Source organism: Nerophis lumbriciformis, linkage group LG11 (genome assembly GCF_033978685.3).
Source record: "Nerophis lumbriciformis linkage group LG11, RoL_Nlum_v2.1, whole genome shotgun sequence".
NCBI lineage: Eukaryota > Metazoa > Chordata > Actinopteri > Syngnathiformes > Syngnathidae > Nerophis > Nerophis lumbriciformis.
Genome location: NC_084558.2, coordinates 30,411,351 through 30,438,663, shown reverse-complemented (window position 1 = coordinate 30,438,663; position 27,313 = coordinate 30,411,351). Strand labels below are relative to the sequence as shown.

The following is a 27,313-nucleotide window of genomic DNA, read 5'->3' as shown; positions in this document are numbered from 1 at the left end:
GAGTGTTCATTTATTCATCTAGCCCAGGGATCCTCAACAGGCGGACCGCGGTCCATGTCCGGACCCAGCGACGTGTCCGTCCGGACCCAGCACGAACTATAGTAAAAAAAAAAAAAAAAAAAAAAAAAAAAAAGGTTTATTATTATAATTATAATTATTATAAAAAAAATATAATAATTGTATTTATCTTTGAGTTATCGCTAGCGCAAGTCAACGTTTTTTGTTGTTTTTAGTCAAATATCTCCACGTTTCGTTTACACTTCTCCGTGTCTCACTCACTCCGTCTCTCTCTCTCTCTCTCTCTCAGAGAGAGAAAGAGAGAGAGACGGAGTGAGAGCGAGAGAACGCCACTCTGATTGGCTGATTCCGGGGGTTGTCCTCTCTATCACAACGACGCGCTGATAGGCTGTTACCACTTGGGTCATACACATGTGCACAGTGCATGGAACTTTTCGCTGCAGGCACACAGTTGTCTCTTATCGCTACTTCGCTAACTGTTCACTTGTCAGTCACTGAATGTGAATCAAATCACAATGGCATGCTCCAACGATAAAGTCAAAGAAATCTGCCGCCAGACCCCCATTGAATCTGCCGTAGTGTGTGAGCAATTCAGGGACTAAGGACCTCGCTAGCACGGCAAGCAATGGCGGCAGTTTGTTCCCGCAGACGAGCGAGCTATCGACCCTACCTTCCCTGGCTTGCTGACATCAACTCCAAAACTGGACAGATGAGCTTTCAGGAAAAGAGCGCGGATGAGGGTATGTTTACAGAATATATTAATTGATGAAAATTGGGCTGTCTGCACTCTCAAAGTGCATGTTGTTGCCAAATGTATTTCATATGCTGTAAACCTAGTTCATAGTTGTTAGTTTCCTTTAATGCCAAACAAATACATACCAATCGTTGGTTAGAAGGCGGTCACCGAATTCGTCCTCGCTTTCTCTCGTGTCGCTGGCTGTCGTGTCGTTTTCGTCGGTTTCGCTTGCATACGGTTCAAACCGATATGGCTCAATAGCTTCAGTTTCTTCTTCAATTTCATTTTCGCTACCTGCCTCCACACTACAACCATCTGTTTCAATACATTCGTAATCTGTTGAATCGCTTAAGCCGCTGAAATCCGAGTCTGAATCCGAGCTAATGTCGCTATAGCTTGCAGTTCTTTCCGCCATGTTTGTTTGTGTTGGCTTCACTATGTGACGTCACAGGAAAATGGACGGGTGGTTAAAATCAGGCACTTTGAAGCTTTTTTTAGGGATATTGCGTGATGGGTAAAATTTTGAAAAAACTTTGAAAAATATAATAAGCCACAGGGAACTGATTTTTAATGGTTTTAACAATTCTGAAATTGTGATAATGTTCCCCTTTAACCATCAAGACTTTCTTAACTTTCAACACACTACACTTAAGTGAAAGAAGGGCATACTTAGTCAACAGCCATACATGTCACACTCAGGGTGCCGTATGAACAACGGCAACACTGTCATAAATATGTGCCAAATAGTGAAACCACACTAAACAACAATGACAAACACATTTTAGGAGAATATTTGCACGACAACACAACATAAACACTACAGAACAAATTCCCAGAATTCCCTACAGCACCAACTCTTCCGGGACGCTACAATACAAACAAACGCCATTGGTGGATCTACACCTAACATCCACTGTAATGATACCAAGTGCAGGAGCGTATCTAGTCGATACTACTATGATTAAACAAGACAATCCTGGGCACTCGTTCTGAAAGAATCAAAAAACGGCTAAAAGAAAAGTACGCAGATAAGAACAAAGAGGTGAAGAGAAGCATAAAAGCAGACATAAGGAAATGGATGGAGAACATCGCTAGTGAAGCCGAAGATGCTGCAAGAAAACAACATATGAAGACATTATATGAACTAACAAAAATACTGTGCAAGGAAAGGCCCAGATGCAATAAAGTCGAGATGGACAGAACATTTTAAGGAGGTCTTGAATAGAGAAGAACCAGCAAACCCAATCACTCAAGAGGACGAATGCGAATTCAACGACAGATTTGAAGATATCACAATAACTGAACCAACACCAGGGGAAGTCAAAAAGGCAATAAAAAGGCTACAGAACGGAAAAGCACCAGGGATCGAAAACATCACAGCTGAATTGTTAAATGCGGATATAGATTTCTCAACAAAGAAAGTACACCAACTATTGGGAAAAATATGGAAACATGAGAAGATTCCAACTAACTGGAAGAAAGGGCTCATCATCACACTAGCAAAGAAAGGGAATCTCAAAGAATGCAAGAACACAAGAGGCATGATAATTGGAAGAGTCATTGTAGATCGCATAAGAAAAGGAATCGACTGCAGGCTGAGAGAGGAGCAAGCAGGGTACAGAACGGGCAGAGGAGCAACAAAGCAAGTCTTCATACTACGAAACATAATTGAACAGGTTAACGAGGGGCAAGCAACACTATTCATAAACCTCGTAGATTTTGAAAACGCTTGTGGATGATTATAAAGAAATATGGAATTCCAGAGAAGATTGTGAGAATGGTGAAAACATTTTACGAAGACTTCCAGTGTGCAGTAGAAGACCAAGGAGAAACATGCGAGTGGTTCAACATTAAAACCGGTGTCAAACAAGTATGTAATATGTCCGGATTCCTGTTCTTGATCGTGATGGATTGGATAATGCAAAGAACAATTAAAGAGGGAGAGAATGGAATTCGCTGGAAGCTAACATCAAAACTCGACGACCTGGACTTTGCAGATGAGGCAGCATTACTGTCCTCCACAAAACAGCACATGCAGAGTAAAACAACATGGATGGACGAAGAAGGATCAATACAGAAAAGACAAAAACAATGAGGATCAATGCAAGAAACCAGGAAAACATCCAAATCAATGGACAAGATGTCGAAGAGGTAGACCAGTTCACCTACTTGGGAGCCACAGTTTGTAAAGAGGGAGGCGGCATGAAGGACCTGAAAAATAGACTGTTGAAAGCGAGAGGCGCATTTACCAGACTTGGAAAGACCTGGAGCTCCAACAACATCACAAGAAGAACAAAACTAAAACTGTACAAGACACTAGTGGTACCTGTATTACTATACGGGTGTGAAACCTGGAAAATGAACAGAGGAGATAACAGGGCGGTTGACGTATTCCATAACAAATGCCTACAAAGAATACTCAGAATCTGCTGGCAAGATCACATCAGCACTGAGGAACTCCTGGAAAGAGCGAATATGAAGCCATTCAGTGATAATGTAAAGCTACGAAGATGGAAGATGATTGGACACATACTACGGCAGGACCACAACAACAATTGCAGCATAGCCGTGACCTGGGCACCAGAGGGGAAAAGAAGAAAGGGAAAACCAAAGACCACCTGGATGCGTACCGTTGAGAAAGAAAGGAAAGAGGGAGGATGAAACTCATGGTTGGAGGCGAAGACTGCAGCAGCCGATCGTGAGAAATGGAGGAGCTCTGTGAGGGCCTTATGTGCCACGAGGCGCCAAGTGGATAAGTAACAGGTAACAGGTTTAATGTACCCTAAGATTTTATGTTACAATAAAGCCAATAATTATATTTTTTGTGGTCCCCTTTATTTAGAAAAGTACCGAAATACATTTTGGTACTAGTACCAAAATATTGGTATCGGGACAACACTACTCTCAATAAGTGTTTGATAAAAACGACAGAGTATAACAGGCCTGACAGAAACATGTTGAAGAACATCCACCCTCTGAACAGAAACATGGAAAAACATCCAACATCTGGAAAGAAACATGTTGAAATATCAATCAATCAATCAATCAATCAATCAAACAAAGATTATTTATATAGCCCTAAATCACAAGTGTCTCAAAGGGCTGCATAAGCCACAACAACATCCTTGGCTCAGAACATCCAACATATTGATGAATGGTTCCAGACCATCTCTTTGGCTCAAAGTGTTGTTGTGTTCTAGTAACAAGTAAACAGCAGTCACATTAAGTGTGTGTGTGTGCGTGCGTGTTGACTTTGGTCGGCCTTGAACACACGCACAATGCCAAACTGGCCGCTGGCTGTTAAGTGGTAGCAGCTGGTTTTTCTGGCGTCATATTTTTGGTTGAAATGAGGAGAACGTTGTTGTGGATGCTTCTTATTTTAAATGACCCACTTTCTTCTCTCCGTGTTGTCATATCTGCTCACAGGATTATCTGCTCGCTCGTGACTGAACATGCGGCGCTACGTTTGTGTGTCGACTGTCGAGGATAATTGAAACCGTTTTCACGCTCTTGGCGAGGCTGATTATCATGTCTTTAAAACGACGTGACGGGCCCGTGACAAATATTCAGCATCATGTGACGCTGACTGAAATCCCATTTCAACACTGGTATTTTAATCAGCAGTATTCTACCGACACAAGGACACGTAGCATCTTTATATATTCTGAACAAAAATATAAACGCAACACTTTAGTTATTTTCTCCCATTTTTCATGAGTTAAACTCAAATATGTAAAACTTTTACCATACTCACAAAATACCGAGTCCTCTCAAATATTGTTCACAAATCTGTCTAAATCTGTGTTAGTGAGCATTTCTTCTTAGCCAAGATAATCCATCCCACCTCACAGGTGTGACATATCAAGATGCTGATTAAACAGCATGATTATTGCACAGGCGTTCCTTAGGCTGCCCACAATAAAAGACCACTCTGAAATGTGCAGTTTTGCTTTATTGGGATCTGGGGGGGTCAAAAAAGCAGTCAGTATCTGGTGTGACCACCATTTGCCTAATGCAGTGCAACACATCTCCTTGGCATAGAGTTGCTCAGGTTGGCTATGCGAAGTTGCTGGATATTGGCAGAAACCGGAACACGCTGTCGTATACGCCGATCCACAGCATCCCTAACATGCTCAATGGGTGACATGTCTGGTGAGTATGCTGGCCATGCAATAATTGTGATGTTTTCAGCTTCCGGGATTTTTGTACAGATCCTGGCAACATTGGGCCGTGCATCGTCATGCTGCAACATGAGGTGATGGTCTTGGGTGAATGGCACAACAATGGGCCTCAGGATCTTGTCACGGTATCTCTGTGCATTCAAAATGCCATCAATAAAATGCATTTGCATTCGTTGTCCATAACATACGCCTGCACATACCATAACACCACCCACACCATGAGCCACTCGATTCACAACGTTGAAATCAGCAAACCACTCTCTCACACAACGCTACACACGCCGTCTGCTATCTGCCCTGAGCAGTGAAAACCGGAATTCATCCGTGAAGACAACACCTTTCCAATGTGCCAGACGCCATCAAATGTGAGCATTTGCCCACTCAAGTCGGTTACGAAGACGGACTGCAGTCAGGTCGAGACCCCGATGAGGACGACGAGCATGCAGATGAGCTTCCCTGAGACGGTTTCTCACAGATTGATCAGAAATTATTTGGATATGCAAACCAATTGTTGCAGCAGCTGTCCGGTGGCTGGTCTCAGACGATCATGGAGGTGCACCTGCTGGATGTGGAGGTCCTGGGCTCGTGTGGTTACACGCGGTCAGCGGTTGTGAGACCGGTTGGATGTACTGCCAAATTCTCTGAAACGCCTTTGGAAGAAGAAATGCTCACTTACAGAGATTCAGACAGATTTGTGAACAATATTTGAGAGCAATAGGTCTTCTGTGTATTTAGTAAAAGTGTTCAATCTTTGAGTTCAACTCCTGAAGATGGGGAGCAAAAACAAAAGTGTTGCGTTTATATTTTTATCCAGTGTACATGATGCATGCTAACAGAAAAAACAGTTATTTTACAATCAACATTACGGCTGTGTCTCAACTGGCACACTTCCGTACTTACACTTAGCATTTAAAGGCCTACTGAAACCCACTACTACCGACCACGCAGTCTGATAGTTTATATATCAATGATGAAATCTTAACATTGCAACACATGCCAATACGGCCGGGTTAGCTTACTAAAGTGCAATTATAAATTTTGCGCGAAATATCCAGCTGAAAACGTCTCGGTATGATGACGTCAGCGCGTGACGTCACGGATTGTAGAGGACATTTCGGGACAGCATGGTGGCCAGCTATTAAGTCGTCTGTTTTCATCGCAAAATTCCACAGTATTCTGGACATCTGTGTTGGTGAATCTTTTGCAATTTGTTCAATGAACAATGGAGACAGCAAAGAAGAAATCTGTAGGTGGGAAGCGGTGTACTGCGGGCGACTTCAGCAACACAAACACAGCCGGTGTTTCATTGTTTACATTCCCGAAAGATGACAGTCAAGCTTTACCATTGGCCTGTGGAGAACTGGGACAACAGAGACTCTTACCACGAGGACTTGAGTTGGATGCGCAGACCCGGTACCGTGAGTACGCAAGCAGCTGCGACTTCCAAACATTTGATCGCTTGCCCGTACGTGCGTGCCGCTATGTGCATGTCACGTACGTAACTTTGGGGACTTTGGGGAAATATATGTGCTGTATGAACTTTGGGGAGGTGAACGGTACTTTGGGCTGTGGGATGGAGTGTGTTGTGCAGGTGTTTAAGTTGTATTGGCGGGTTATATGGACGGGAGGGGGGAGGTGTTTGTTATGCGGGATTAATTTGTGGCATATTAAATATAAGCCTGGTTGTGTTGTGGCTAATAGAGTATACAGTATATATGTCTTGTGTTTATTTACTGTTTTAGTCATTCCCAGCTGAATATCAGGTGCCACCCGCCTCTCACAGCATCTTCCCTATCTGAATCGCTCCCACTGCCCTCTAGTCCTTCACTCTCACTTTCCTCATCCACAAATCTTTCATCCTCGCTCAAATTAATGGGGAAATCGTCGCTTTCTCGGTCCGAATCGCTCTCGCTGCTGGTGGCCATGATTGTAAACAATGTGCAGATGTGAGGAGCTCCACAACCTGTGACGTCACACTACTCGTCTGCTACTTCCGGTAGAGGCAAGGCTTTTTTATCAGCGACCAAAAGTTGCGAACTTTATCGTCGATGTTCTCTCCTAAATCCTTTCAGCAAAAATATGGCAACATCGCGAAATGATCAAGTATGACACATAGAATGGACCTGCTATCCCCGTTTAAATAAGAAAATCGCATTTCAGTAGGCCTTTAAGCGAATAAGTACATTCACACTGACAAGTACAGCAAAATGCAGCACACTGTTAGTCCTGGATGTTGCACTGAAAACAGCCAAAAAGATGAGTGTGCATAGACACTTGCCATCTTGGCTTGGTAGCGGAAGGGCAGGGACTACCAAGCAAATATGTGACAGCATATTTGAAGCATTGACTACATGCAAGCGAGAAAAAGTAATACGTCTATTTCTAATTGTTGTACAATCAACACCGTAAAATTATTTTTATACTCTAGTCCAGTGATTTTCTAACTGTGGTACGTGTACCACTAGCTCCATCTAGTGGTACACCAAAGAATCACTTGATTAAAGTGCAACCTTTTATTTTTCTATATTCAAACACAGTGTTACACAGTTCAAACTGTGTGTAATGTTGCAGTGGCCAAAATATTAAATATATTTGTTAAATAAAACTTCTGTGTTGCCTTTAATGAAGGCCTACTACACTGCTTTATTCTAATGTTGGTAATTTATGGTGGTACTTGGAGCGCCAAGTGTTTTCTGAGGTTGAACTTAAGAAAAGAAAACTTTGAGAACCACCCATATGTGTCTCACATAGGGCTGGGCGATATATCGATATACGCAATATATCGCGGGTTTGTCTCTGTGCGATATGGAAAATGATTATATCGTGATATTCGAGTATACGTTCTCACGCAGTTGCTTTTAGCTGTGGGCATTACACTGCATGTGTTTCCCACTCTTTCTTGTCTCTCTTTCTCACAGAGACTTAAAACAAGCGCACCTTCTTACATATGTCACATGTGCAACGTCACACGCTCCTGCGGAGCAGACAGGTAGCGACATGGTAACGTTAGCTGTGATGCTAACGGTGCGGCGCGGGTGGTAATACGAGAGAGAGAAGGTGCTAATATGGTAACAAATGAAGGAAGAATTAATTCCCAAGAAAAACAGCACGGGGTCCATCGTCTGGCGGTGGTTTGGCTTCAAGCGGGAAGATGTTGAACATTTATGCGGCAACAGCGTTGCTACAAAAAGTAGCACCACTGCTAATGTGGCATAATTTGAAAAGTCACCCGCTAGAGAATGAAGAGTGCTTGAAACTCCGCATGTCAACATCTCCGTTCGGTGCCACACCAACAAAATGCCGAAGCAACTATTTCTAGACCAACACCGTATGAAAAAAATTGTCAAAAACAGAAGGAGATAACGTCCGAAGGAACCTACCACATAGCGGAGGAGATTTCCTATTATGCAGCTCATTTTTATTTGACACTTATTGAAATATCTTGTGTGACATCATGCACAAAAGTGCACTTTATTTGTTTTAAACTATTGTAGTGGCGTTCTGTACAAAAAGTGCACTTTAATTTAGTGTTGTTTTGATATGTCATCTTAGTGACATCATGCACAAAAGTGCACTAATAGCTTGTTTTAAAATGTCTCTGACAAACTTGCACGTTCTGTTTTAGAAATGACATGAATGTTTGTGCCACTGTTTAATAACTGTTTAATAAATACAGTTTTGCTAAATTGACTTAGTTGTGATTTCCCTCTCTGCATGAAAGTTTAAAATAAGCATATATTAATGAATATGAACAACAATGTTTTAATGTAGACACATAGAATCATCATACTGCTGTGATTATATGCATCAAGTGTTCATTCAAGGCTAAGGCAAAACATCGAGATATATATCGTGTATCCTGACATGGCCTAAAAATATCAAGATATTAATAAAAGGCCATATCGCCCAGCCCTAGTCTCACAGTTATTAAAAATATTTAACATTTAGTTTTAACAATTACACCCATAGATGCCTCACAGGCAGCATGGTGCCCCCTGTTGACTTGGAGTATAACTACGCCATCGAGCAGCATGCTAGCCCATATGCGGAGCACGTGAGCACGTGATTGCGTAACAAAGGCGGGAAGTTCGCTAATGAAGCACCGTGACCCGTGAAGATGAAGCAGCACTTCCCCCGTGTATTCATTACATCTAATTACGACTTCCATGTCACTACTTTTTTGTGCTACTGACTGAACTCGTATGCAGCTTTCCGCCATGCTCCCCACTGAGAGGTGGGTTGGAGGATTAGCACTGCACTGCATTTCACAGACACGTGCGAAATAATTTTCCAGAAAAATAAATGAGATTTTACCGCATTTTTGTGTCCAAAAGAGCCAAAAGACATCCCTCCCTTTACGGGACACTTCATTAGGTACACCGTCTAATGACATCCGATACAAACATGCTGCCTTCACAAAGCAATGCTCATTTTTTAAAGCTATTCATTTAACAATTATTATGTACTGTGTCATACTGAGAGACGTTCCTAATATTTTGAGGCAGACTATGTGTTAAAAGCATCAAAGGATTGTGGGACTCCCTCCTTGGCCGTCTTTCCTTACTGCTGCACAATCATGTGCATGTGAGGCGTTTAAGGAGCGCCTGTATATCTCAGCCACAAAAATGACTCCCGACAAAGATTTTTTTTTTTTTCTCGCAAATGTGATTTCCTTTCAGTCGTTCTCATTAAATCTTTGTGGTGCTCAGCATCTTCGCAGTGTACACACACTCCTCCTCTTCCTGTGGGCCATCACAATTCATTACAGGCCCAGCTGATTCATGGCTCCGTAACACATCATCAGCCCGCACTGAGGCAGGCCCATAAATCTGCTGCACCCTAACATGCGCACACACAACGAAAAAAATGTGCTGCATGCCTGCATCAGCATATCAAAGAAAGCAAATACGTGAGCGCTGCATGTGGCACACACACTTACACACACTTACACCCACACAGCACCATCACTTGGACCATGCTGAGGACCATTATTAGAGCCTGCTGAGCGCGAGTGTGCCAGCATGAATGAGAGCCTACGCTAATGTTCACAATAGGATAACGTGCTACTGTATAGCGAAGAGCGACACCAGTCCCTTTTTTCTGGACGATGAAATATGGGCCCGAGTGAGAGATCATTGATGAAGCTCGGTTTATTCATGTTTCAGCATCAATGGCGCTCGCCTTCACCGGCATCCCTCAATACTCAGCACGAATATCGTCGCAGAAAAAGAACACCGTTGCGTGAACAATGCTCTGGTGTGTGCGTGTGTGTGCTTTGTTTAATTGCTGTGCAAGACATGAGGCCACTTAGCTTTGACAGTGATGGAAACAACAATCGATGACCAAACACGCACACATTTAAATTAACCTCCCTCTTACATCATGTACAGTTATTCACGTGTGAAAGCACAGACACACAAACACACATGCACATTCGCACACATGAAAGAATAAAAGGCAAAATAAATAGTGTTGGTGCCCTGTGGCGTTACATTAAAGTCTTCACACTGCTGTCGGTCATCATGACAGGAAACTGTGCGTGCGTGTGTGTGTGTGTGTGTGTGTGTCATACTCGCCAACCTTGAGACCTCCGAATTCGGGAGATGGGGGAGGGTTTGAGGTGTCGGGGGCGGGTTTTGGTGGTAGCGGGGGTATATATTGTAGCCCGGAAGAGTTAGGGCTGCAAGGGATTCTGGGTATTTGTTCTGTTGTGTTTATGTTGTGTTATGGTGCATTGTAAAAAAAAAAAAAAGTTGAGAAAACGCAAATTTTTAAGGCAACATGATGCAACAAGATTTTTGCGTTTTCTCAACTTTTGACTACTGCTGGCCAGACACTGTTTTGGTAGTTAAACATAGTGAAACTCTACTTCTGAGTCTGACTAACTTGAAAAGTATAAGTATTTTTTTACAGTGTACCAAAACAGTGTCTGGCCAGCAGTAGTCAAAGGTTGAGAAAACGCAAAAATCTGGTTGCATCATGTTGCCTTGAAAATTTGCGTTTTTTTTACAGTGTGTGGATGTTCTCCCGAAATGTGTTTGTCATTCTTGTTTGGTGTGGGTTCACAGTGTGGCGCATATTTGTAACAGTGTTCAAGTTGTTTATACAGCCACCCTCAGTGTGACCTTTATGGCTCTTGATCAAGTATGTCTTGCAGTCACTTACGTGTGTCTGTAAAAGACACGTACAACATGTGACGTGCCGGCACGCTCTTTGAATGGAGGAAAAGCAGATGCGACGACAGGTTGTGGAGGACGATAATGGCAGTCCCATCACAGCACGCCCTCAATATTGTTGTCTGGGTGAAAATCAGGAGAAATTCGAGAGAATGGTTGCCCCGGGAGATTTTCGGGAGGGACACTAAAATTCAGGAGTCTCCCGGAAAAATCGGAAGGGTTGGCAAGTATGGTGTGTGTGTGTGTGTGTGTGTGTGTGTGTGTGTGTGTGTGTGTGTGTGTGTGGCTCTAGCGCCGCTCTTTAGCGCCGCCCTAGTGGATCCCAGGACCTCTTTCAGAAATGTGTGAAAATGGAAAAAGATGAAGAAAAAATATATAATTGTTGGATAACCCTTTAGTATAGGAAACATATTCTAAGTAACAAAGACTTAATTTAGAGTTATTTGGACACTGGGGGAACATATAAGGGTTAGGGTTAGGGTTACTAATAAGCAATAATTCTGAGGTTATTGAGGGAAGACTCTTAGTTAATGGCTTACTGGTTGTATAATAAGGCCATGCAGAATAAGGCATTAATAAGTACCTAATAATGACTAATTAAGAGCCAATATTTTACTAATTTGCATGTTAAAAAGCAACTAATTAATGGTGATAATGTTCCCTATACTAATGTTTTACCATTTTTTGTTTTAATAGATTTTCTGTAGGAGACCAAACATGACAGAAACCTTCCTAATTGTTAGAAATGACACTGTTTGTATTAAACATGCTTCACTGATGAGAGTATTTGGCAGGCACCGTTGGGTCCTACTAATTTCAGCGATCCTTGAACTCATCGTAGTTTGTTTACATGTATCAATCAATCAATCAATCAATGTTTATTTATATAGCCCTAAATCACAAGTACAAATTTCTCAGACGCTGCCACAGAAAGACATCTTTTATGCCACTCCTTCTTTGTCTCATTTTGTCTACCAAACGTTTTATGCTGTCCGTGAATGCACAAACGTGAGCTTTGTTGATTTTATTGATTTGCTGGAGTGCTTATCAGGCATATTTGGTCAGTGCATGACTGCAAGCTAATCAATGCTAACATACTATTTAGGCTAGCTGTATGTACATATTGCATCATTATGCCTCATTTGTAGGTATATTTGAGCTCATTTAATTTCCTTTACTTATGTCCTCTGTGTATTTAATTTATATTTGCATGTCTCATGACACATTATCTGTATATAATATTGGCTGCATGACTGATAGTTGTTTGTGTGCCATGTTGTTCCAGACCACAGCAAACACTACCCAGCTTGCAAAGATTGTAATAAATCCATTAGAAGAAGACAGCCTGCCGTTTCTGTTGTGATCCGCTGCCCGGATCATATTTTTCATTTACGTTTTCAAGATACTTGTTTGTGGTTAGTTTTGGACTCCTTGAGTACCTGTTTTGTACACCTGAGTTTGTTGCCATGGCTGCTTATTATTTTCACCTGCCGCGTTTGTTCCCTACACGCACCTGTTTGTCATCACTGACATTATTATTTAAGTCTGTCCTCCCTGTCATTCGTTCTGGCTTCGTAGTTTGTTTTCATGCAACAGTTGATGACTTTTTGTTCTGGCTCTGTACCTGTTAGCTTCCACGCTAAACTCCTTTTTTTACCTTCTAGCTCCCATGCTAGCTCTTTTAGTTTTTGCCTTATGTGCTATGAGCACCCTTTTCTTCATTCCAGTATAAGTTAATTATTAAATAAATACTTTCTTACCTGCACGCTGTGTCTGACGCCCGTCTGCATTCCTGAGAGAACGAACCCCGCATCACCATGCGCCCCGGTCGTCACAGTTTCTTTTAAATTGGACACACACATCAATACCTTTGGCCATTCTGAGCCAGTAATTTCCAAAAGTTATGTCATCCTGTGAGAAGCCTCAATGATACTATTGATTTCCAATGTTGCAAAAATGTGTAGAGTAAAAATTTAAATACAACATTTCTGTCAACAAAGATTTGCTTCAGCCTTTGATAGTAGGTCAATATAGCTAATATAGACACTTACATCATGTGTTGCCTTCATTACAACACTTATATAAGGCTTTTAATTTTTTGCGGCTCCAGACCGATTTTTTTTTGTATTTTTGGTCCAATATGGCTCTTACAACATTTTGGGTTGCCGTCCCCTGCTCTAAATGAACCTGTTGACTTTTTGCTGTAAGTTAGACACATTATGGCAAGTAAAAAAGTGTTGTGTCATGTCAAACACACACACACACACACACACACACATACACACACACACACATACACTGACAGGAGATGACATCACGCTGCTAATGTCTCAGTTTAAACAAGACAACATGACGATGACGAGCATCGCTAATGTTTTCTCCGGTGTCCTTGGGACGCGCCGCAGCTCATGTTCAACGTCACGTCACTGCCGGTAACCAAGGCAACGCGGTCTCCGGTCACACAGCCCTTAATTGGCTGCAGATCACAACGTGTAAACCTATCCCGTTAGCGTTAGCCACTCACTAACTCAATCTTTGCCTCACAGTTGGACTTTGTAAAGGCGGCAATGTTGATAATGCTCCACTGCCGCAGTAAATTTGGAGCCAAAGACGGAGAAAAAGTCGCCTGAAGACTCAGATTCTTAATGGTAAAAACACGGCTAACAACAAAGCAACGTTTACCAATTAATCCGCATGTTGTCCTGTGTTGACGTCAAAGGAGGGCAAAAAGTGAGGCCTTCATTTTGCTGCCAAATATGAGGATGTCGGTTAGAAGGAAAATGTGAGACCAGTTCTTCTCCGACGGTTGAGTTCAAAATCTGAAAGAACACTTTGTTCCTTGCCAGGGGTAAAGAGCCAGGCTTTATATTTCCATACAAAACCACATTTTATTTGGGCGAACAGTACTCAAGGTCCTACTGGGACACCGGAGATGTTCAGGTGGTGAAGGAGTGATGGCGAAAAATGGATGTTATTGTTTGTGCTATGGCAGCACGGTGGAAGAGGGGTTAGTGCGTCTGCCTCACAATACGAAGGTCCTGGGTAGTCGTAAGTTCAATCCCGGCCTCGGGATCTTTTTGTGTGGAGTTTGCATGTTATCCCCGTGACTGCGTGGGTTCCCTCCGGGTACTCCGGCTTCCTCCCACCTCCAAAGACATGCACCTGGGGATAGGTTGATTGCCAACACTAAATTGGCCCTAGTGTGTGAATGTGAGAGTGAATGTTGTCTGTCTATCTGTGTTGGCCCTGCGATGAGGTGGCGACTTGTCCAGGGTGTACCCCGCCTTCCGCCCGATTGTAGCTGAGATAGGCTCCAGCGCCCCCCGCGACCCCGAAGGGAATAAGCGGTAGAAAATGGATGGATGGATGGATGGATGGATGGATGTTTGTGCTATGGCGCTATCTTTTGGACGAGTTCGCTCACTGTAGGTGCTGCCGGTCAAAAATGTACTTCCTGTTTCGTGCCTTGAATTGGAAGTATATTTCGTTTGGTCTACTATCCCACTATAGCGTTTCTGCTCAAAATGATTCTTCATTCATCAAACCAGGCAACATCTGTTTTACAATATAGCTAAAACAAAGCGTACTTCTTAAACTGTCCCATGTGTGATGTCTGTAGGAGTCATGCATATTTTTACGTGCTTTCGTAATGTAATCAAGCTAGCGTCATTAGCATTTGCAAATATGTTAACATGTTTACAGGTGTCTGTGTTAATAATTTTAACTTACAATGGCATTCTTTTTGTATTGTTTCAGTTTCATAAATTCACCAAAACGTCACTGTCAACGTTCCCTCTAAAGGTGCGCGCCTGTGCAACTGCGCACTGCTCAAGCGTCCTCTGCGCACGGCAAATCTATGCTGCACACAAAATCAAATAAAAAAATAAGCGCATAACAATTTTCGACACACAAACACGACAGAGAAAACAGTTTTCGTCATCATTGTTCAAATATTGTAATGTCTGTCCATCGATCATTTTACTGAGCAAAACTCTTTATTGTCGGCCATAAACCCATCACCAAAACATTAGTAAAAAAAATGATATCTAGCAAAACTGGTCATTTTCTGCAGTACAAACCAGACCAAAAGCAACTTTGTTATATCAACAGCAGCCGCTCGCTCTTTCTTACTTGCACCAACACATGCACATAAGACACTTAGCCAGTGATGCGTTTACAGCCACACAAAAAGTCGGACAACTCCAACACCACACATAAAGTGTCATTACAGGTCGTTACACTATGTCAAATGTGTGCTTATTCTAGTGTCATTTATTAGGAATCTAAATTTATACATATTAATCATGAAATGCTGTTAGTATATTAAATAAATACTAATAAAAATATATTTTTTACAAACAGGAAGTTGCAGGAATGTACACATGATCCCCTGCTTACATCTCATTGTGCATCATGTGAATGTTTTAATGGGAACTAAATGCAATGTCTGAAAGGGGTACAAATTATTTCCAAAGCAGGACCTCCATCCAGACAAACAATACCATGACACAGTTCATGAAAAACAATATTTTTGGTTATTGTCATTGTAAGTGGGCCTAAACACTTATATTAGAAATGGAAATTATTGCTGTCATTTGATTATAATAATAAGAGGATGTTGTCTGTCTATCTGTGTTGGCCCTGCGATGAGGTGGGGACTTGTCCAGGGTGGACCCCGCTTTCCGCCTGAAAGCAGCTTAGATAGGCTCCAGCGACCCCAAAAAGGACAAGCGGTAGAAAATGGATGGATGGATGGAGATTGAACTTGTTATTTAGTCAGGTTTGGGACAGGTGTGCTGCTGGTGTAGCCACAGTGTGCACGTGTGATGTTGCTCACATGGGCTCCACTGAATGCTCAGGGAGTTTTTGCGTTTGCTCACACACATGAAAAATTAGAGGGAACATTGGTCACTGTGGAGTTATTGAGTCTGTTTAGCTGATTGGAGAGCTAACTTCCACAGCTCGTGGGTCCATGACAATGACTTCTGTTTTGTGTGATCAGTCGTTTTACTGCCGTGTTACAGGCACTGTTTGGAAACAACGAAGGTAAATAAACATTTACAAAATCTTTCGTACCGGTATTTATCTGCGGCTAATAGTCTGCTGCGGCTAATAGATGTAAAAATATTTATTTCTTCTAAAATTTGGTAGGTGCAGGCGGTGCGCATTAAATACAGGTGTACTCTATAGCCCAGAAAGTACAGTACACTTGAGATTATAAATGGATAAGTGTGTGACCATGGTAGTGCACTGACAGTACCCGGATGTTGCACTCAAAACAGTCAAAATAGTGAGTGCACAGTGCACTTACCACCCTCATTAGTGGCCATCTTGGCCATGTCGTGGAAGGGGGAGGGGGCCTATCTCGAAATAATGGCTGCTGAGGAGCCACTGGAAAGCACTGGAAAAGTAGTGAACAGAAGAAGAAGGGTAAATATGCACTCGCCATGGTGCACAAGGAATGTAATGGTTTTGGGACAGCACATTCAGTGTACACAGTATACTTATTGAAGTGTACTAATTAAGTATTCAATTTTGAGACACAGCCTTGGAAAAAAAAAAAGTAGACTTTATAGTAAAAAATACCACTGTAAAATATAGTGGTTTTTTTACACCGAAATACTGTAATTTGAAAAACAACACCACTGGTATTGCTATCATAAAATTCTGGCAGCTGAGCTGCCAGTTTGTTTAACGTAAAATACATTGTCAATTTTACAGTGCTATACAGGAAATGAAAAAACAGTTTTATTTATGGTAAAATACTGGCAACTGTTCTCACAGTGCATTACTGTCAATGCTCAGGGCATTCAATTGATCGCAACTGGACTGTTTGGTTTGTCTAAGAAGACATTTCCCCTCTCATCTAAGTAGACTTCATCAGTTCATGCTCATAGACTTTGATTGCTAAGTATGTGGTCAACATCTTAGCACAGATGATTGGCAAAACACCACATCATGTCCAAAACTCCATTGACTTAGTCGCAAAGATCAGAGACCGAAAACTCGACAACAATGAAACTATAGTTTCATTTGACGTCACCTCCCTGTTCACCTGTAACCCATCCCAGGATACAGTAGAGACGGCAAGGCAACGTCTACTAGGTGATCACACATTACAGGATTGAACCACACTAAACCAGGAACAGATTTGCCTTTGGCTGGAACTTGGCCTTAAAACTATGCACTTTCAATTAATTTGAAAGTTTACCAACAAAAACAATGTTATGCCATGTGATCATCTGTATTCCCAATAGTGGCAAACCTTTACATGGAGGTTATGGAAAATATAGCTTTGAGCTCTTTTAAGGGAACAGCACCAAGTCATTGGTACAGATATGTGGATGACCCATGGGTGAAAATCAGAAGCCATCAAGTGCAAGCCTTCACCGAGCACATTAACTCAGTGGACAAAAACATCAAGTTCATCATCAAGTTTTAGACTGTGACGTCCACATTGGAGAGAACAGGGTCCTCCATGTCGAGGTTTACCGAAAACCCACAATTACCGATCAATACCTACTTTTCACCAAATATGATTCCCGGGCGCGGCCACCGCTGCTGCTTACTGCTCCCCTCACCTCCCAGGGGGTGGACAAGGGGATGGGTCAAATGCAGAGGACAAGTTTCACCACACCGAGTGTGTGTGTGTGTGACAATCATTGGTACTTTAACTTTAACTTTTTGACTCACACCACCCACTGGAACACACACTGGGCGTTATCAGAACCCTACAGCACAGAGCTGATAATGTTCCTACCAGCCCACAGGCCAAAGAAAAGCAGCATAATCATTTGAGGGAAGCCCTCAAAACCTGCAGTTGACCTCGGTAATCGTTTGTGAAAAGTTCATCAATTTCTAGGAGGGAAAATGTGACAGACACAAACATATAGTCATTCCATATGTATCAGATCTATCTGGGAAAAACTCTAAAGATGTTTTAAACAGCACAACATTTAAGCACACTTCAAACCAGGCAACGCCCTGAAACACAGACTAGTGCATCCGTAAGATTGGACACCCCACAGCCACAAAAACAATTTGGTGTATACTATCCAGTGTAATGATGAATGCACTGATTCATATATTGGGGAAACAAAACAACCACTAAGCCAACGTATGGTACAGCATACACAAGCGAACACTTCAGGCCAAGACTCAGCTGTTTACCTGCACCTCAAGGAGAATCAGTACTCCTTTGAGAACAAAAATGTACAGATTCTGAACACGGAGGACGGATGGTACCAAAGAGTCAAAGTTGAAAAACCATTCCTGAACAGAGGAGGTGGTCTGGGACACCAACTCTCTTCCACATACAACACTGTCCTTCCAACCATTCCTAAAAGACTCTGCAATTCAGCCTCCAACAAATAACAAGAGTTAGAAACATTCTGGTCACAGATGCTCCTTTGTGCCATTTGTTTACAGCTGAATGAAATGCTAACGTGTGGGATTCCGACTATTTTGGGCGGTTAGTGGTCGTTCTGACAAACAATACCTCAATGCCATGTCATTGGCGTTGGTAGTGGTAGTAGGATTGCTCGTTTGCATCTCAACAGTTGTTTTTCTCACCACGATAGGACGGAAACATTGTTACCCAGGGACACCCTCCTATTGGAGTATAAATATTTGGGGTTTTGGCACCAGTCACTAGACTAGATCTGACCAATGTAAGTATGAGCACGAACAGAGGAAGCCTACTTAGATGAGAGGCGAAACGTCTTCCAAGACAAACCAAGCAGTCCAGTTGCGATTGATTGAATGATTGAATGACCTGGATGAATGAGAACATCCATAGACATTACTGTAAATGGAAAAACGGTACCACTTTTAATTCTAAGGATAAAATTTACCGTAAATTATACGGTTTTTAGATATGTCACATCTTGTTTCCGAGGGAGGACGTAAACTAGAAGAGCTCCACTTCCGAGACTACAGCTTTGACCAAAAAACTGTAATTTCCGACTACTGGTTGTGATCACAGCAACAAGACAGCTTACGAACATATTCGACTTCAACTCTGCCCAGCGGGAGGCACAGATTCGCTAAAATAAGCGAACCGAAAGTGCCGAAAAGCCAGGGGCAAACTAGCTAAATGCTAGCTCATAGCCGTTGCCTAGCAACCCAGAGCTAAACAACAAAAAGAGTTGGACATATTTTAAAAGCTTCTGACAAGTGATCTACAAGAAAGGCGGACACAGTACTGGCCGGTGCAAAATTACATGGGAAAAAAACAAACAAACTAAAAAAAACACGATAGAGCCGCAGCTTGCCACGGAAGTGAACAACACCAAAAGCTCCACTTCACCGCTGAGCAACCATGAGCATGACAAGAAGCCGTCAACGTGGCAATACACCTTAACCGGACTTCAAAGAGATAGTAGGAACTCTACAATACGATATAAATAAGACACAAAGCAAGGTCAACACTGTCAAGGAACAGTGGATCAGTGGTGTACAAAAAGATGTTGCAGCTATCTAACAACAGATAATCAAAGAAAGAAAAGAAAATCGTAAAGATATGGTGGAATTTTGAAAGTTCAAAGAAGAAATTAATGCATTAAAACAGGAGGTGGAGAAGCTGAACGAGGAGAATGCATCATTGCGCCAACAGTTGCATGCCATGCAACAAAATAACACTGATTTGAAGAACTTCGGGGAGGAGATGGCTGCATTGAGACAACAGCCCAAAGCCACACAACAAGATATCACCAATCTGGGGAATATCACTGTTTTGGAAAACTTTAAAGAAGAAATGGAGCAGTTTACACGACTGAATGACATCATCATTGCAAAGCTACACATCAATCCTCGATCCTATGCAAGAGCAGTTGACAACAGAGGACCAGATGACATGGATGCTGCTTCAACAGAGCAACAAGTGGTCAACTTTCTGCAAAGGGAATTGATGTGGATATTAACACCATTGATGCGTGCATTTCACTGAATAGAAAAGGCAACAACACCACGCCGGTAACATTCGTTAAGTTCGCAAACAGGAAATCCAAAATGGCATTTCTGACACAGAAAAAAAGCTGAAGGGCACAAATGTGTACATGAACGAGCCCCTCACTTAACGCAATGCTGAAATCGCCAAAAAAGCACACGACTTCAGGAAACGGGGAAAACAATCAAAGAACTTGGAGCTCTAACTGCAAAACCTACATAAAGCTGAATGGAGGTCCTCAAGCAAGAGTCGTAGTTGTTAAAGACATCAAGGATTTCTGGACGAATATCAGAACTCCCAGCAACTACAACAAAAAAAACAACAACGATAATGGACTCTGACGGAAAACAATCATTGACATTCGACTACAAAATTACAACGCTCCAAGGGATATCGAACAAGATGATCTTCACTCAGGTGCACATTCATCTGCACTTATAGACACTTATAGAGCAACAAAAATGATTGTTGAACAGGAAAGTAAGGAACTGAAAACCTTCAGCATAGATTATAATAGTCCGAAATTAGATAAAAATATAGATCCAGATACGCTGTTTTTCTTCCACACCAGGAATAATTGATTTTATTATACAGACGAACAGTATAACAGAAACATTAAAATAGACAACAAACGGTCGATTATTCATTTCAACAGCAGAAGTTTGTATGCTAACTACAACAATATGAAGCATGTTTTGGAACAATTCAACAAACCCTTCAAAGTTATAGCTATCTCAAAAACCTGTATGAATGCTAAAAAAGAAATGGATTTTGACCTGAAAAGCTATGAACTAAATTATATCAACAGAACCAACAAGAATGGAGGAGGAGTAGCTGTGTACGTGATGAAGAATCTAAACTACAAAGTGGTAAAAAATATGTCACTAGCTATTGATAATATCTTAAAAAATTACTGATCAGTTGTATGTATAGATCACTGAAGTCAAACATTGATACGTTTGACAACTGGATTAAGGCAACTTTTACTGAAACCAGTCAAAAAAGTATTTTCTTATGTGGAGACTTCAACATTGACCTCTTCAACCCTAACAAACTAAAGCCCATAGATGACTTTATTGACACAATGTATAGCCTGAGTTTATATCTAAAATCACAAGGTCAAGCAGAATCTTAGGACAAAGCGCCACACTTACTGATAAAATTTTTACTAATGATTTTGATTATAATACCACAAGTAGCCTGCTAATATCCGACATCAGTGATCATCTGCCAGTTTTCATAATCTATGACCGGAACTACAAGAAGTGGAACATTGATGACAAAAAGACTTTTCGAAGAATATGTACAGAACAAAGTATGACAGCTTTCAAAAATGATCTGAGAAAACAGAGTTGGGACAATGTCTACAGTGAAAATGATGTAGATGATGCATATGGTATTTTATTAATACCTTCGAGATGCTTTAAGACAAACACTGTCCATTGAAACAACTTAGTAAGAAGCAAAAGAAAAATAATCAACAAAATGGCAAAATTACTGAAAAATGCTTTCAAAAAGAAGAATATATTATATAGAACATTTATAACACAAAGATCTACAGAAGCAGAAATCAAGTACAAAACGTATAAGAACAAGTTAACTGGCATACTACGAACATGTAGAAAATAATATTACAGTCAATTATTGGACCAGAACAAAAACAAAATGAGAGCAACATGGGGCATGCTAAATAGCATTATTAAAAATGGTGCTAAAAAGGACTATTCTAAATACTTTACCTAAATAACCTTTCCATCCTTACATTTTATATGTTTTGTAACTGAGCTACTGTGTGGAACAATTTCCCTTGTGGATCACTAAAGTTTGTCTAAGTCTAAGTCTACTTCTTAGGTGGAAGTGTAAAAAATTACAATATGAACTAAGTAGTTGAAAGCATCTATAAGTACTTTGTGAACATTGGACCAAATCTGGAGGAAAAGATTCCAGATCCCGAGTCAGTTGAGAACTTAAATGACACTATAGATAGAAACCCCAACTCTATGTTCCTCGAAGGCGTGACAAAAGAGGAAGTAATCAATATTGTAAAAAAAGGTAAATCCAAGACCTCAACTGATTGCAAAGAAATTAATATGGAAACGATAAAAAAGGTTATTGAAGAGATTTCAGAACCTTTAACATATATCAGCAACCTATAATTTCAAACAGACAAATTCCCAGATAAAATTAAAATAGCAAAAGTCGTACCGATTTATAAAACTGGTGACAAATACTATTTTACAAAATACATACCTGTTTCTCTACTTCCACACTTTTCTGAAAATATTGGAAAAACTGTTTAACAACAGATAAGACAAATTCATAAATAAAAATGAAACATTCACAGACAACCAATACGGATACAGAGCCAACATCTCAACATCAATGGCATTAAACGAAATAACGGAAGAGATCACCAATGCAATGGACAGCAAAAAATGTGCTGCTGCAGTGATTATGGATTTAACAAAAGCATTTGACAAAATTAATCACAATATCTCAATAAACAAATTAGAAAGGTATGAAATCAGAGGGTTGGTCTTGAACTGGGTTAGAAACTACTTAACCAACAGGAAGCCATACGTGAAGATAGGCGAACACACTTCTCCAGAGCTGAATGTATTTTGTGGCGTATCTCAGTGATCAATACTTGGACCAAAATTGTTCAATCACAATATAAACGACATTTGTAAAGTTACAAAGGACTTAAAGTTAGTATTATTTGCAGATGATACAACTGCGTATTGTTCAGAAGAGAACACACAAAAGCTAATACAAATAATAACCGAAGAAATGAAAAAAAGATGGTTTGACAAAAACAGACTATCTTTGGATCTCAGTAAAACAAAAATAATGCTATTTGGTAACATCCATTTTTTTTTTTTCCATCCATTTTCTACCGCTTATTCCCTTTGGGGTAGCGGGGGGCGCTGGAGCCTATCTCAGCTACAATCGGGCGGAAGGCGGGGTACACCCTGGACAAGTCGCCACCTCATCGCAGGGCCAACACAGATAGACAGACAACATTCAAAACACTAGGGCCAATTTAGTGTTGCCAATCAACCTATCCCCAGGTGCATGTTTTTGGAGGTGGGAGGAAGCCGGAGTACCCGGAGGGAACCCACGCAGTCACGGGGAGAACATGCAAACTCCACACAGAAAGATCCCAAGCCCGGGATTGCATTTGGTAACAGTAGAAGGGAAAGTCAAACAATTACAAATAGACAGAGTAGATTTGAAAGGGTAAAAGAAAAATATTTTTGGGTGTAAAATAGATGACGAAATGAACTGGAAACCTCATGTAAGAAATATACAACAAAGTAGCAAAAAACACGTCAATAATGAATAAAGCAAAATATGTTCTGCACCTAAAATCACTTCATATTCTTTACTGCTCGCTAGTGTTACCATATCTGAGTTATTGTGTATAAATATGGGGAAACAACTACAAATGTGCGCTTCATTCAGTAACGGTGTTACAAAAAAGATCAATTAAAAAAATACATAATGTTGGATACAGAAAACATACAAACTCTTTATTTGTTGAATCACAAATATTGAAATTCAACGATTTGGTGCATTTGCAAACAGCTAAAATGATGTACAAAGCAAACTATAACCTGCTACCCAAGAATGTACAACAATTCTTCTCAACAAAAGAGGAGAAATATAACCTTAGAGGAAAATCAAATTTAAAACATTTGTATGCTTGTACAACACTTAAAACCTTTAGCATATCAGTAAATGGAATGAAATTATGAAACGGATTAACCAAAGAAATCAAACAAAGCACCAATATGATTCACTTTAAGAGACTGTTCAAACGACAAGTGTTCACAAAGTACACATAAGAATTATGATGAACATCTTGAATTCTTTTTTTTTTCTTTTGACATAAAGATTATTTATGTATTTAATATTTGTTTACTTAAATGGAATAAAACTGCTATGATATGAAAAGGGGTAGGATTAAATAAGCTCAGCTTCTTCCTACTCCTTTTTGGACGTGCTGTAATGAAACAACTGGAAATATGTGATGCATTACATTGTATCGTATGCATGTTCGAAATAAACTGAAACTGAAATGAACGGAAGTGAATTGTTTTTACAGTGCATTACCATAAATGGAAAATGGTACCACTTTCAATTTTAAAGCAAAATATTGGTGATTGAGCTGCCAGGTTCTTTTATTACTGTGAATTCTACGGTTGTTGTTTTTACATTGCATTACTGTAAATGGAAAAAAAAATGGAACCACTTTTATTTTTACTGTAAAATTCCAGCGACTGAGCTGCCAGTTTTTTACCAAAAAATCTACAGTCATCGTTACAGTGCATTACTGTAAATGGAAAAAAGGTACCACTGTCATTTTTAAGGTAACATTCTGGCAAATGAACTGCCAGTTTTTTTTCTCTGTAACATCTACGGTAAATTTTACAATGAATTACCGTAATATGTAAAACCATACTTCGTCTACAGTCAAATTCAGTCGACTGAGCATCCAGGATTTTTTGTGTAAAATCGATTTTGGTAGTTTTTTTTTACAGTGTAAATTAAAAAGTCAGCTTTAATTGTATGACATTCATCTGCATCTAGATTTTAAGAGCATACAATAACATCGCCCCTACCTCCCCATTGTTGTTATAGTGGCCACAACGGCCAGCAGCTTGCTGTCCACCAACATCCGTCACACTTCCACCGCCAGGACCACCTTTGACCCAAGAGAGCGAGACTCTTGCTGGACAAATAAAGTATCGGACATGTGACTCCTGGCCTTGCAGGGTCGCCACACTCAGGTGCGCAGGTCGTCGCTGTGACGACAGCCATAACACATCTCCTCCACTGTGTGAGTCAGAGGCGCTTTGGGAACATCTTTTTTTATTTCACTCTAAAAACACTCATAGAAAATAAGACTGTCCTCTCAGCAGTAACACACAATCTGTGTGTGGTGTGTGTGTGTGTGTGTGTGTGTGTGTGTGTGTGTGTGTGTGTGTGTGTGTGTGTGTGTGTGTGTGTGTGTGTGTGTGTGTGTGCGTGTGCGGGTGTGTGTGTGTGTGTGTGTGTGTGTGTGTGTGTGTGTGTGTGTGTGCGTGTGTGTGTGTGGGACATCGCAATAGAAAGTCAGCTTGCACGTGGAGCAACGATGCTCCATTTGTGGCAATGCAGCGGGAATCGATGTCTCCCAGAACACTCAGCACTGATTACTGAGCTGCAAAAGTGTGAAAATGTTGCAAAAATGAGCCGCCAATCAATATATAGATTGACGGCGGCGTACTCTGAGCAAACTTTAAAACAACTGAGACCAAAAAAAAAACTATTACCATCTTCATTCATTTCACTTCCTTAATCATTCACATCGCACATTTGAATTGCAGTGCAAACGGGCCCGCAGGCCATGGCGGGCCTTCATGAGGAGCAAAAAGAGAGGGAGGAGTCTTATTTGTCAAAACACTTCGATATCAACATTTTCTAATTGCAACTCCGCATTGATTGGCAGAGCAAAGCTTGACAAAAAAAACACGATCAAGATGCTTTCAACCTTTTAAAATGGCAACTATCATCATACAGTACATATGCCATACAATGCATCTGGAAAGTATGCACAGTGCTTCACTTTTTCCACATTTTGTTATGTTACAGCCTTATTTCAAAATGGCATAAATTCAGTTTTCCATCCAACCTGATGGATCTTGAGAGGTGCTTCAAAGAGGAATGGGCAAACCTTCCCAAAGACAGGTGTGCCAAGCTTGTGGCATGGTATTCAAAAAGACTTGAGGCTGTCATTGCTGCCAAAGGTGCACAAAGGTAGGTCACCTACTCAGTGGCCTAGTGGTTAGAGTGTCCGCCCTGAGATCAGTAGGTTGTGAGTTCAAACCCCGGCCGAGTCACACCAAAGACTAGAAAAATGGGACCCATTACCTCCCTGCTTGGGACTCAGCATCAAGGGTCTGAATTGGGGGTTAAATCACCAAAAATGATTCCCGGGCGCGGCCACCGCTGCTGCCCACTACTCCCCTCACCTCCCAGTGGGTGATCAAGGGTGATGGGTCAAATGCAGAGATTAATTTCACCACACGTAGTGTGTGTGTGACAATCATTGGTACTTTATCAACAAAGTATTGAGCAAATGTGATTTTCTTTATTTTTAAATTTTTAATAAGTTTGACAATGAAAACAAAGAAAAACTTTTCACATATTCATTATGGGCTATTGTGTATTGTGTAGAACAACAATTACTTTATTCTATTTTGAAATAAGGCTGTAACATTAAAAAAATTTTGGAAAAAGTGAAGCGCTACTTTCCAGATGCACTGTATATACAGGTAAAAGCCAGTAAATTAGAATATTTTGAAAAACTTGATTTATTTCAGTAATTGCATTCAAAAGGTGTAACTTGTACATTATATTTATTCATTGCACACAGACTGATGCATTCAAATGTTTATTTCATTTAATTTTGATGATTTGAAGTGGCAACAAATGAAAATCCAAAATTCCGTGTGTCACAAAATTAGAATATTGTGTAAGGGTTAAATTTTGAAGACACCTGGTGCCACAAACTAATCAGCTGATTAACTCAAAACACCTGCAAAGGGCTTTAAATGGTCTCTCAGTCCAGTTCTGAAGCCTACACAAACATGGGGAAGACTTCAGATTTGACAGCTGTCCAAAAGGCAACCATCGACACATTGCACAAGGAGGGAAAGACACAAAAGGTTATTGCTGAAGAGGCTGGCTGTTCTCAGAGCTCTGTGTCCAAACACATTAATGGAGGCAAAGGGAAGGAAAAACTGTGGTCAGAAAAAGTGTACAAGCGATAGGGATCACCGCGCCCTGGTCAAGATTGTGAAAAAAAACCCATTCAAAAAAATGGGGGAGATTCAGAAGGAGTGGACAGCTGCTGGAGTCAGTGCTTCAAGATCCACCACCAAGAGACGCTTGAAAGACATGGGTTTCAACTGCCGCATACCTCGTGTCAAGCCACTGTTGACCAAGAAACAGCGCGAAAAGCGTCTCACCTGGGCTAAGGAAAAAAAGAGCTGGACTGCTGCTGAGTGGTCCAAAGTCATGTTTTCTGACGAAAGCAAATTTTGCATTTCCTTTGGAAATCGAGGTCCCAGAGTCTGGGGGAAGACAGGAGAGGCACAGGATCCACGTTGCCTGAAGTCTAGTGTAAAGTTTCCACCATCAGTGATGGTTTGGGGTGCCATGTCATCTGCTGGTGTCGGTCCACTCTGTTTCCTGAGATCCAGGGTCA

At 41.0% G+C, this 27,313-nt stretch overlaps 1 protein-coding gene across 3 annotated transcripts in view; it reads right to left on the bottom strand.

Annotated features, from left to right (window-relative positions):
• The window catches only part of grin2da (glutamate receptor, ionotropic, N-methyl D-aspartate 2D, a), a 399,219-nt gene that overhangs the window by 220,964 nt on the left and 150,942 nt on the right, over positions 1 to 27,313 (bottom strand). Inside the window, exon 4 of one of the 3 annotated variants that reach the window (XM_061966842.1) lies at positions 5,441 to 5,585. The exons of 1 other annotated variant lie outside the window; for it this stretch is intronic. The gene's annotated coding sequence lies outside the window, so the exon portion shown is untranslated. Of the gene's footprint in view, positions 1 to 5,440; positions 5,586 to 12,871; positions 13,032 to 27,313 lie in introns of those variants that run through there. One more of the 3 variants, XM_061966843.1, reaches the window with a different exon arrangement.